The sequence below is a fragment of the Coturnix japonica genome, chromosome 4 (genome assembly GCF_001577835.2).
Source record: "Coturnix japonica isolate 7356 chromosome 4, Coturnix japonica 2.1, whole genome shotgun sequence".
NCBI lineage: Eukaryota > Metazoa > Chordata > Aves > Galliformes > Phasianidae > Coturnix > Coturnix japonica.
This window is the reverse complement of record NC_029519.1, coordinates 21177911-21191925: the sequence shown is the minus strand read 5'-3', so window position 1 is coordinate 21191925 and position 14015 is coordinate 21177911. Positions and strand designations below refer to the sequence as shown.

Sequence of the window (14015 nt, the reverse complement as noted above, 5' to 3'; positions counted from 1 at the left end):
TTCTCCTTCCAAGGGTTGCTGTTCCCCTATGTATGCATCCAGCAGATCCCTCTGCTGGCTAACATATCCCCACCAGGGATAGCTTTCAGCATCAAGTCAAGAGACAGAGTTAGCTCAAGTTCTATTTGATTTTTGCTTACATTTTCTAGGAAAAAATTATCACAAATCATTAGAGTTTCAAACAGCAAGGGGAGAAATTCTCTGACTCTGGAGTTAAATACTATTTATTATTCCTATTATAAGAATCTTCTAGATGATTCTACTGGATGTCACTCATAATAGGGGCCACTGTATAAGCACAATGAAAAAATGCAAGATTTGATAGAACAGAAAAATGATAAGAGGAAGAAGCTATTTTCACTTTAGAAAGACATCAGCAGAGGTCACACAGGTTGTCCAAATCAAACTTGAGGAAGTGCTAAAAATTAACAGCAAGCCCATTTTTTTCCCTGGTTACACTGAGAGTTTACAAAGGTTCTGAATTAACAAAAGTTGCACTCAGAGACAGAATTATACCAGCAGAAATCACTCTGTTTTCAGTACATAATACTGATGTACAAATATAAAATGGAAACTGAAGGCAAATTGAGCTCTAAACAAGTAGTATACATTGTAGAAAAAGACTGGGTTGAAAATATCTTTTGCACTTCACTGTAGTGATATTCACTTTGTCCTGAAAGTACAAATAGCATGACTTAAGCTGAATTTGTCTGACAAATGCATTTAATTTCCTTGCACAGATACTAAGCATAACATCCTTCTGTTTAAACCTGCCACAATAACTGATTGCTGGAAAACAAAAGCTACTCTATTTTTATTTTTAGACATCTGGACCAACAGCTAGAATTGGTTTTGACAGTAACCAAACACAATCTTAAGTTTAATAATAATACAGCTGTGATAGTATTACAAACAATGCTGATGCAAGTTTGACCCAGATGTAAACAACTATCTTCAAATCCAATAAGATTTTCTAATGGATGAGCTGAATATCAGTAACAACTTAAGAAAGAAACATTTGTGATTGCTTGTAAAGTATAATGCAATGTTTGGAGTTTTTTTTTGTTTTTTTTTAAACACAAGTTGATTCTGTTTAGCAGGTCAAGAAAAAATCCAATAGGGCAAAATGCAGAAACATGGAGAGAACTAGCACATTTAACTTCAGCAGCAAATGAGTAAGTGCCACTTTGCTTCCACAGAAATCAATCCGAGATTTTCTGAACTAATTTCAGTGCAACTGGAAAGAAATGCAGTTAGCAAGAGAGAAAAAGCTGGAAACTGTTTCTTTTTATATTCCCTTTTCCAAAGAGAAGTCTGCATTTTAACCTTCAAAGTCTGAAGCAGGAACTCACCTGTAGATTATAACTAACAAACAAACAAAAAAAAAAAACCAAAACAATAACCATTTCTGTAACTCTAAGAACTATGCTTTGATTTTCTAGAAGGGCTGTCGAAGTCTCACAATACTTTTGTAACTCGAGAGGACTGTTTCTGTCACCTGCCTTAAAATTTTTATAGCCTGAAACTATCTGAAGAAGTTGCTTTGTATACTTCATCTTGTCATGCACCAATTCAAACTTTATAGAAAACAAGCAGAGGACTGCCTGGTTATGTTAGGTATGCTGAAGAATGTGCTAAGAGCAGGTTTGGATTTAACAGGCCCCTTCAGGAAACTTCTGCCAGAACTGGCATCTTCAGCTCCACCCCTCTTTTGTCCTTCACAGATATTTCAGAAAATTGACAAAAGACTGATAATAAATTTTGCTTAACATGACAAAAAATAAAAATTGAAGTAAAAGAGTAGAACTTCTTCCAAAATGATCCAAACAAAGGTTAAACTATTTGTTTCAGTTTGCTCCACGCTCTCTCACAGTGATCAGAAAAAACTGATGTTTACAAGCAAATTTCTCATTTGATTTGATGCAGGAGTAAATAAACTCAGGAAGAACCTGTTGAAAAACTACTAGTCTGACACAAGATACATACACTTCTTTATACTAAACTTTGTACTAATTTATTATTATTATTATTATTATCATTATTATTTTTACAACTTCATTTTTCCTGTTTGTTTTGTTTGTTTGTTTGTTTTGTTGGGAGAAGGTTGCTTTATTTCATTTACATTTTATACGAGCACTACATTATGCATTTACACAAATTTAACTGGAAGAGAGAATGTAAATAAATGCATTTCAGAACAAGGACCCAAATTTTACCCAGTAAAAGCTTTTCTATAGTAGTAAAGGAAGATTATGCATATACATACATACATTCTGTTAATACAGAAAATGCTCTCCACCTATAGATGCAGTTCTGATTTCATGCGACTCAAAGCATCCAGCCTTCACATTCACCTTAAAAAGGCCCAATCAAATTGAGAGGCAACATTCTGATATGCAAGGCAGTTAGGCTTGTTACATGCAAACAATTGCCTCATCATCACAAAAACAAACAGTAAAGTAAGTGTATTGTAGAGGACATCTACCATCCAGGGACACACATCTTAACATTACTAGAAAAATAATGTGATTGAGAAGGAAAAATAAGATTATTACTGACACAGAGATAAAGCATAGGAAATTCAGTTGTATTCTAAATGTGGCAACACAAACTAATATGATAATAGTTAATATTTATCTGCAAATCACACTTTGCTAAAATACTCTCTTTCAACAGGACCATTCACCACATCAAATATCCACTATTCTAGATGAACAAAATATGCTACTAAGAATACGAAGTACTGAAAAATAGAGGGACAAAAGAAAAACATTAAAATTATTTTTATGGGTATTTACACCAACAGTATGAATCAACCATCATGTAGGTCTGGGACAAAAAGGGTTTTCATGACTTCCTAGAAGATGGGAAGAAGTAAGGGAGCATGTATGAAATCATACTGTTCAATTCACAGGGCTGATATTTGCAATAGAATGGTTTGTTCTGGTATTAAAACTACTGATTAGCATAAAATCCTACAAGGTACATACAGAAATATATTCACTATAATTGAAGAAAAAAATTACAAAAGTACATAAAACAGTTCCATGTGTCTCACAATTATTAACTTTTAAAACAAAAACTATAAGCAGCCATTTTTAAGTAAAATATATTGCTGATGGTATTTACATTTATATTAGTAAAAGAAGTAGAAAATGCAACAAAGATCATTACCACTTGCTACTAGAGTGCAGCAGCATAGCAAAAGCAATCCAGCTCTACCTTGGGCTCACTAATTAGCAGCCAGCTACCAAGGACAGCTCTACAAGAGTGAGGCTGCAGTAGACCATTAAGATCCAAAAAAGCATTTCCATTACATGCTTTGTATTGTTTACTTTGCAGGCTAGAAGAACATTTAATTCATGGACAGTATTATCGTGTTTGGACAACTTTTGAAAACACGAGTAGAAAAGCTAATATTGTGATGAATTAGGAACATATAGCCTTAATTTTCTTCTTAAACTAAACAAATCAGGCAAAGTGAGAAGTAAACTGTGATCAGCCACACAGGTACTCCTGTCAGCAGATGCAGAATCGTGACAGAGAGATTACTCCTGTATTGAAAAGATGCCAAGGAAGGGATTAAGGCAATTTTAGAAGGCATTTTAAAAGCAAAGCCTTAGATTTTGGTATGCTACTAGGACAGGGAAGCACAGGAAGTTTACTCTTCATCCACTTCACCGGAGGTGCCAAGAACTGACAACAAAAATATGAGAATTAAATGAAAGGTAAAATATAAATCTCAAAAGCTTTTAGTTCCTTTTGATGGGAGGTAGACCACCCAGGTTTTTTCAAAAATCTGACCAGTAATTTATGCAGCAAGAGGCGCCCAAAAGGCATGCTAGTCCAACTTCTGGGTTCATCTAAACCTCTGTGTACAGCAGTTCCAATTAGCAGCCTCCTCTATAGCTGAGTCATTGAGTACTTCCCTGCAAAAACACAGACTGTAAAGCACATAACTATCTTAGTGAGTCATTTTCTTCCATACAATCCATTACACAGCTTACATAACTGCCTCTGCAACTCTGAATAGAAAAAAGAAAAACTCTGCGCTAAATGACTAAAAACAATTTCACCTCACTATGAAAAAGGCAACTTCTGCTGCTGTAGTTAGCTTGATCTTGTATTCAAATCAGTTCTGTGTTTTTTCCAGGATTTTTAGGAGCAATATCCTTTTCCTTAGAAAACATTAAGATGAGAACAAAATAGGGCAAGTAATATACAGAAGATCTCAAATCCAACCACAAGCATACAATTGCATGCCATAATCTGAACTGTTGCTACCACTGTTTCTCATCAATGCTACCTTCAGGTACAACAGTAACAAATGTCACTGTTACCACACAGAAATCACAAAACTTTTAAAATAAATTTATACACTCAAATTAATTCACCTATGGGCTCTATCATGATTAAAATCAGTTTATGCGTATATAACAGAAAAAAAAACAAAAAAAAAAACAAACAAAAAAAACTTTAACAACCTTGAACTTTAAATAAAATATTAACAGAGAATCGACAGAGCCAATTTCCATACATTTCAGAAGAAGATACTATGTTAATTGCAACTGGCAGTATTTTCAAATCTGTGCACAACTATGAGCAACTGTTAGTGAAAATTCTTGATTTATACAAAATAAGTTGATGTAGTTACATCTGAAAGGGATACAACTCCTCTGACCAGCTGCTTCCATATTTCTACTTACTGTAAAAAATGACCAACCAAAAGATCAAGTATATTACTATATACTATGTAATATACACATATTATGAAACAAAGTATGTTCCCCTAGGTAGCTGGAATAATTTTATCATCTCTTTGTCTCCCCAGATTCCTATTTTCCTGCTCACTAACATTACATGGAATGGTTGCTAAATTCAGTCTATATACATCTTATTTCAACTACTAAAGTACTGAGAAAAATACTCTGAACTACCAGTGACTGAAATAACAAAAAATTTGGTTCCTGTGAGAGCAACAGCAGATCTATGTTAACAGAAGAGACAAGGCAAATGAAAGAAAAGTTTTAGTTTTTAAAGGATCATTAATCCTTGACTTTACTAAAATGAAATAAGAAAAAAATCTTGAAGTTACATTAAAACCAATTCACATTTACCAGGGGTAGGAAGTGATTCTGGAACTGACAACTAGTGCAAAATAAATAATTGCAGCAGTTTTGTCTACTCCATGCTCCAAGGGGAAAAAAAAAAAAAAGAGCAACTTCTTCAAAATAAAAGTAATTTGATTTTTGTCAGCTTCGAACAACAACAACAAAAAAAAACACAAACAAAACAACAACACCTTTCAACAACATACAAATAAATATATAAATGTCCCAAGGGAAAAAGAACTGGACAGCAACCCTGCAGATAATTAGGAGAGAAAGCACACTCCTTTTGTCATACAAAGCCATTTCCAAGTTTAGGACCAATTCTTCGTGAAATTTAACAGTCATATCAGCATAGTCATACCCCAAACTTAAAAAAAAACATTAAAGAAAACACAAGAATATCACTTGGATGTAGGAGAAGGAGATATGCTAGCTTGAGTAGTACTGATGTAGCTTTAGAAGCACAATTTTTAACACTATTTCCTCAAATAGCCAGTGACACAGTTTTTCCTTTTTAGTACCATTACTACCTGCAACTCACCACCATTTATTTTTAGGTGCTTATATTTATAGTTAGGGCAATGGCAAGACCCAGCATGGACTGATTTGCAGCTGTGGAGCCCTCTCCTCTGGTACACTGCACTTCTTCACACTGTTCTCCATACAGCACAAGAAGTTGTTATTGTATTGAGTAGACAAGGATATAAAAACAATCAGGCCTGATCCAACTGTGGACACAAGAACACCTGTAGAGCCTGAGGCAGGAAAATAAAAACAACCGTGCAAAAGGAAACCAGCAACATTTCACTGAGATAAAATTTTCACTTACCAAAAGAAACATATGTAGAGCTTAATTTTTGTCAAAGGAGATAACAATCTACTGGAGATGTTTCTCCATGACACAACAAACTGATTCACAGATTCTATCTCCACTGAACTAACAACTTCTACATTCTTTTCAATTTGAATTTAATTTCTTTTCTTCTCTACCTTTTTTTTTTTTTTTTTAAATAATTTCCATATTTAAGGCAAAGTTCCCACAATCTTTAAAAATAAGCACAAAAAAAGCAATAATTCAAGAAAGCCGAGACTATTTTGATGAAGTCTGAAAAGCTTCACTCTTAAACTTACTGAGTGGCATTTTGAGAATGCTCCTTAGCATGCAACAGTTCCTCTATCACATTTTGGGTCCTTGGTTAGGCTGTTCAATGTGACAAGCTTTGTGACTTCCAGCAACTATATTATTTTTAAGCAGCACTAGTACCTGGTAAGATCTATATTCCTCATATGACAGGTTAGCCACCAATCTGAATGCAGAAGACATCGGCAACTAAACAGTAAAGGTGTCTGGCAAAGAATGCAGCTGCTCTAAGACCCTCATTCATTACTGCCTCAGGACATATACTAACAAAATAAACCTTCAAAGAAATGGTCTCAAGAGATTCACATACTCATTCCACTATCTACCTTTCCCTTTTGTTTTGTTTTTTAAGATTTTAGGTGGAAAGATTAAAAAGTGAATTAAAAAAATTGAAACACTGCAACTTTGAAAGAAAAAGCCACAGGAATGGACTGTGGCTCTCAAAAAAGTTAGATGTTTGCTAAAGATATAGGGCAATTACTGCTAAACTTTCCCTACCCCAAGTTCTGACCTGTTTTTATATACACAAATGCCCTGTCAGTTGCAGGCTCTGTCACTGCTTCCACCACCAGGATAACAGAAGCAGGGAGGGATATTCTCCCTTTTCCTTGGAAGGCTCCACATCAGCCCTAGCAGAAGCCAATGCCTAAGTATTTGCTGAGCTTTTATTTAGCAAAAACAAGTTGTGGTTTTACAGGATTCTGGCATAAGAACCAGCCAGAGAGCTGACCAGTCATGGGCTTTTTTGGCTGTCCTTGCTCACTTGAAGACATTAACAACTTATATTACAGCTGGCTTTCTTAAGAATGGTGAAAATACACCAGTAGGGAAACACTGTTTATGATATCACAACAATCATAACTAATCCAGTAAAGACTACATGACCACACCCATGATACTACAGTACACACCTCCATATTAGTTTGAAACTTCATTATCTTCTGAGCAATCTTAGGATCAAGAGATATCAAATTAATATGGTTGCCAGAAGAAAGAACAGACTTCATAAGACAAAATTACCAGCATCGAAGGGAAAACTGCAAACATATACATGTGTATATAATACATCAGTGTACAAAACCAAAAGCAACAAAATTGTTGTTTTGAAATAAGAGAAATTAAGAACAGAGTGGAATTAATTGAACTCCCTAAAGAGTGGAAAAACGCAAAACTTAGCATTTCTGAAGAGAAAATACATTGTTGAAAAGAAAGTTGTTCATTTAAATATGAAATTATATTAAACAGTTAAGGCTGAGATGGACACAGCAACTGCTACAAGACCTTCCCAAATATATATGAACCAGGCATTTTCATTTGAATACAAAGAGAACAGAATAACACCAGACAAAAATAAAAATAAAATTAATTACCTGATAATGCACAGTACAAACCAAAGGACTAAAACTATTTTACTTTGCCTTACACCCATATTAATCAACTCAATCTACATTGTACAAAATAATGTATAGCACAGCAGATGTCTTACAGCTTTTTCTGTGTTTTTGTTGTTGTTGTTGTTGTGGTGGTTTTTTGCGTAAGTTTTTGGTTGGTTTGTTTATTTTTTCCACTCATTAGCCTAAACTTAAAATCAAAGCAACTTCTTTACATTCACAAAATAAACTGTATTTTAGAATACCTTTCATGACTTTTTTCCACATAATGAACAACATCTTTTTGCACAGAGTAGACTCACTTGCTTTTAAAATGAAAATAATACTTTCATCACCATGAAACAACTGTACATCCTTAAGCATAGCACCAAATTCAATCAATTTTGCATGGTTATTAAAAGAAGAATCATTTTATTATTTCACTTGGCAGTTTTCATATATTAGAATTTTGAAGCCTAAGAAGAGGAGGAAGGTAACAGAACAAACTGAAGATAGGAAACTGCAGCAGTTATCAAAAAACCATCAGGAACTAAAGTTCATTTTGTTTCTCAGAGTTTTTCATCTCTTGTGCTTAATGCGTATTTGTATAACTTGGGAAGAGCAAGGGGGCTTTAACATCATTAGTAAAGCTCACCTAAACCAAAAAGTCCTGTGACTCAGAAGGTAGAGGTACTTCAGAGGTTAGGAAGCGGTAAATCAAAACTTTCAATAAGTCTGAACAACTTCAGCCTGTCCACTTAACACACATGGGCACTTTTAATGAATGACTGTGATACAGGAAAAGGACCAAGTGGAAACTGACATAAAACAAGCTGTGAGATGCCAATTTTGGAGCAAAGAACACTAGGACTGCTAATCCAGTCCATACTTTCTCTGCCACCTTCAATCACAGAAACACCACAGCAGGAAAAGACCTCCAAGATCATCCAGACCAACTGTCTACCTATCACCAAAATTTCCCACTACACTATGTCCCCCAGTACAACATCTAAGTATTTCTTGAACACCTCTGAGGACAATGAATAAACGACCTTCCTGGGCAGCCTGTTTCAATGCTTCACCACTCTTTCAGAGAACAGGTTGTTCCCAACATGCTGCCTGAGCTGAGCCTCCCCTGGCAATTGAGGCCATTCCCCCTAGTCCTATCACTAGCTATGTAGGAGAAGACAAACTCCTACTTTGCCACAACCTCTTTACAGGTCATTGTAGAGAGGCATAAGGTCTCCCCTAACCCTCCAGCAGACAGGAAAATAAATAAATAAATCCCCATTCCCCCAGTTATTCCCCTTAAGACTCATGACCCAGACCCCTCAATCAGCTTTGTTGCCTTTCTCCAGACATTCCGTAGGGCCTCAGTTCTTGTAGCAAGGGGCCCAAAGAAAAAAAGGCATGAGCCCACAAATATAAAGTAGAAAGTAGCAAGAAAATCAAGTTAAATTTAGCACAATGGAAGACAGAGATATAGAGTGAGAAAAAAAAAAAAAGAAAAAAGTAGGTGAAAGATTGAGGCTATGAGGAAGATGGTTACTATTCAGAAGACAAAAGTCTACAGACTATTTCATTTTTAGCTATCTACAATGAATATGTTATTTTTGGAGATTAAAATACTAGCGAGGAGCAAGAGCAGAAAAGACCAAGACAATTTCAGACTTTAGATTTCTGTAAGTGAAGAGGTAAGGAAAAAAAAGAAAAACTACTGAGAGAAAATTATAAGCCATAAAATCTACTGGCATTAGTCTGAGGAACAGACTCCAGTAAGGTGATGGTATTCTTCATTCACAACAACCACAGTGATAAATGAAATAAAGCATTACACACTGGACAAATTTAAGAATTACAAATACACCAGTACAAACCAACTTTAGCTCAGGAGTATATTAGATTAGTGGTTCCCAAGTCTTGAGCCTTTCAAGCAAGCTTCCAAAGACGCTCGTGTTCATAAGACAAGAACGGCAACCTTGGCAGAGCCATGACACATTGAGTGGGGAGAGTGGTCTCAGTATGGAGGAGGATGGTCACAGTCAACACAGTGCACTGACTGAACTACGGCACTGAGAGGTAGCAGCAGTAGCTGGATTTGGAGGATGATCTAGAAGGATAATTTATGACAATAATTATAACAACTGCATGTTACTCTTTAGCTAAGATATCTCTCTTCAGAAATATCAGTCTCCAAGGAATGTCACAACCACAACATCCTTGCTCTGCTGCTAAGTTAAAGAATGTTGTGACTATGAAGCACTAGTGGATAAGAAATTCAATATGAGAAAATTTCTCAAATGAGAAAACTCCCTTAGTATTTTTCCTATGCTATGACAGTAAGAGGTTGAATATTTATAAAGCGACACTTCCTTTAAATTTTGGCAACACAGTATAATATATATATCTCATAAATGCTATAATATAGCAGCATTGATCTGTGTGAAAATCCTTTCATTCTGTACCTTTTCCTTGTCTTCGGGAAAGGAAAAACACACTTCATTTTCTCTTTGATATAAAATTTCAAGCAGGCTAAATTAGTACCTCTAAAACAGAAAAGCCCTGATGAACCATTAAATGCAACCAAAGATTTATACAGGAAGCCAAATGGCACTGAAAGGAAAACGCGTATCTGAGGGATTATCTGGCATTCAGGATCAAGGTTCTCATCATACCACCAAAAAAAACAATTGTTCCTCCATGTGCATCATCTTAAATACAGAATTATTAAAGTACATATAAATAAAGTTTTGTTTTAAGCTCCAGAAGTGATTTCCATTATCAGCTGCAGCTTCCTGTTCAGCAGTTATTGTCACGAAGCTCACTTAAGTCATTCCACCTCAGTTTTTAGCACATCATTCCATGACCTGGCTCAGAGGAAAAGACAAGAAAAGGGACCAAACAGCTCTTAATGTTGCTTATTTTGGCACGGATCCTGTGCTTAATACAGCAAGTTCTGGGTGTTGGACTAGTGTAACTCTATATTCCTGTTCACATATTCAGCAGATGTCTTCTACCAGAATTTTTGTTACTGAAGCACGAATTCTCATCTATGAGGCTAAAAAGCTGAAGCAGGGTTGACTTACCCGCTATCATCCAGTTTTTTTCATGGCTTAAAACAAAAATGACGAGCCCTTGGGCATCACAACTATTTTGCTTGCTTGTTACTGAGTACTGGTATTTTTTTCATCATTTGTAATTTATGGAGTTTGGAGGTTTTCTTTCCGCATCTAAACTCTGCACAGCTGCTGATTATTGTTTGGACACAGCAAGTAAAACAAAAATTAAAAAAAAATAAAATCCTTAGAGTTAGCAAGGAAGCAGTGGAAAATCACATTTTTGAATACCTAATATCAAGTTATTAGAATTTAATGCTCTCTGCATCTGAATATCACATAAGTTGATTTATATAGTAGTTGTTTTAGCCACAGTAGTACTTGAAACAGAGTTTACATAACCGTTCTAATATATATTCTGTCTTTTGACAGATACATTGAGACCATCTCAGTTTAACATTCACTCCCTCTTAAAGAGCACTGTTCATCTATAGAAAACCAGTGTTGCATAGCTGCTGGGGGCTTTCATGAATCCTTGTAACTAAACAGCATAGTGTATTTAGCCTTTTGTGAGTGCTCTGTAGAAAGGCAGCAGAATCTCCACCCCCTTCTAAAAGAATTAGGCACATTGCACACAGTCCAAACTTCCTAGGTTTTGGCACTTGCTAATTTAAGTTTCATAGACAGAATTAAGGGGAACAAGAAGATAGCTTAAATTTCTTCCTATCCCTTCAGTTTCTTAGCAAGTCTGCCTTTAACTCCAACTTGTACGGCTGCAATCAGTATTGCCATCTCAAGCTGCCACAAAATAGATTAGGTTAAAATGCATATATATACAGCAGTATTTCGCACAAGCACCTATAGTTTGCTACTCTCCTGTGACAGATTATCAGGAGAAAGCAATCCAGTAACCAAAGCCTCTTACAACTCCTACAGACAAGCTTGTGGCACAAAGTGGTAGCTATGTAAAAGTTCAACAGTTTCTCAAATACTTTCTAAAAGAAAGAAAATATTACACTTTGGTTAAGCTTCTCATTCACAGGAAGTCAACCTCCTTGTTTTATAAGGCTACTGCATTATAGATAATAATATAAATTAGTTTGCATGTCAAACAGAAAAACTAAAGGTCAATCCAAATAGTATATTCTGACTTATATTTCAAGTCTGTTCTCTTCCTACTTCATTAAACTGCTGCAGTTCTTTGTGTACTGCTTGACTTTGGATTTCTTAAACAGCATATATCAGACCCACATGTTAGCAGAGTGTATCACAGTCCATATACCTTCCCACTTACAACTGCAGATTTTGCTTCTCTCATCATATCACAATTGCAACTTTCTTAATTACAGATGTTTGCTCAAACACACAAAAGATGGATACAAAGTTGCATTTTAATGCAATTTAATGCATTTGTGTTTCAATTAATAAAGATATTACAGCTTAAATTAGCCTCAGAGTATTTTTAGATGTCTTTTAATACAATTCAGCAGCTGGAAGAAAGGTTATGAGCCAAATATGACTCTTCTAGCCAGCTCACCCTGGGCCTAGCATAGTCTGCTGGCCATAAGGGGTGTGTCTTTTGACAGCAACACAATGCTGCCCTCAAGTAACCTCTTAACATATCTATGGAAATAGGAATTACACAATATCTACAAATACTAAGCTTCCTTCAAGCCCAGAGAAAATACAACTATTTAATACAGCTAACTCCAAGAAAAAATATGCCAAATTAAATATCACAGTCTTCTGTGGACTGTTATTTAGAGTCTAGACTAAGGCATTTAGGGTCTAATATTTCAAGATTCCTTAACTACTGAGAATTTAAGAAACAGAATATTTAATACATTTCTCAAGTCCTAGATGTTCTTCAGTTTTAATTTATTCTGTTATGTATTCAAGGCAAAATGTTCATTTTTCTTTGGTTTCTGGATACCAGAATGCTCAAATAATGTGCCAGGGCAAATAAGATTTCAAATGAATGACCCTGGGCCACTCCCAAAGCTTTGAAAGGAATGCCAGCAATCTGTCTACGCTTCAAAATTTCTGTTTGCAACTAAAATAGCCACAGGCTGTCATTTTACCGAAAGGTATCTTTTTGAAGCTATTTGAGGAAGGATTATATGACAATATGTCAGACTACAGATTGGGAACACGAATACTGCTTCAGGTATTACAGCTCCTATTGTAAAAGCAAATTACTTTTGGTTATAAAGCATTCCATAAGAGTACAACTCTCAAAAAGAAAACAGTTCTACCATAACATTAGTTCTATAAATACAACTAAGGGGAGAATTTAGTTGTAAATTAATGTGCAATTTGTCAATGAGAAGCACCTTCATGATTATGAAAAACACTGACATTTGCAGTTTATAATTTTATGGTGTCTTGCTCTGAAAGTATATTTCATTCTATCTACAGAAGGGGTGAAAAGGTACTTTAAATTTATTCAAGTTGCTTAATACAACCATTGGAAATAGGTCAGCAGAATCTTTTAGAAATTTCACACTCATTTTCAACTACAGAACTGATGTAGTAGTCAGAACTAACAAGTATTTACAGAGGTAATAGGCAAATTAGAGGTAAATGAATGCCCTCATAATCTGAAAGCCACAGTTGGTAAGAAAAACAAACAAATTCTACAACAAAGCTTAATAGATGGTGCTAGTGGTTTTTTGTTGTTTGTTCATTTGTGTTCTTTTTCCTTTTGCATGACAAGCAAAAGGAAGAAATCTAACTCTAAATTGTGAATCTACCAGAAAACTGTCTTCATGACATCCTAGAAACTCTATTAATTCTGATGAATGTCTCACAAATTCATGAATGCACAAGGGACTCTCCAGAGAGCTGTAAATGACCTAAACCAAAGTTTAAGAACAGAAGACATCTTCATGTGCTAAAATGATATCATTTGTTTTCATAAAACATGGGAGGAACATCTGGCAGTACAGGAAGGGATTCTGGAGCTTTTTAAGGCATCAGAGCTGAAGTTCACTGGAGGGATGTGGGATCTGGCATATTTTTGGACCACTTGTTTGGCTTTAGCAATGGGATGCATCACATTTCTTGTACATAGAAAATACAGGCTAGAACATTACAGTACAAAACTTAATGGAAGGGATTGCAAGGTTCCTATAAATCTTGAAAATGTACAGAAGATTAAAGAACTGTGAACTGTGAATTTATAAGGAATTTAAACAAAACCTTGTGCAACAGGCAGCAGTATTATCTGGGACAACACAAATTGGGGGGAAAAAAAAAAACACAAAAAACCGAAAACCAATAAAAGGCTTCTGAGACAAAGTAACTAATAGTTTTATTCCCAGGGCTATGCTTGGGT

The 14015-nt window shown here is 35.3% G+C and overlaps 1 protein-coding gene across 3 annotated transcripts in view; it reads right to left on the bottom strand.

The window, feature by feature from the left end:
• Positions 1 to 14015, bottom strand: part of TLL1 (tolloid like 1) — a 132960-nt gene that overhangs the window by 77423 nt on the left and 41522 nt on the right. The gene's annotated exons all lie outside the window — the stretch shown is intronic.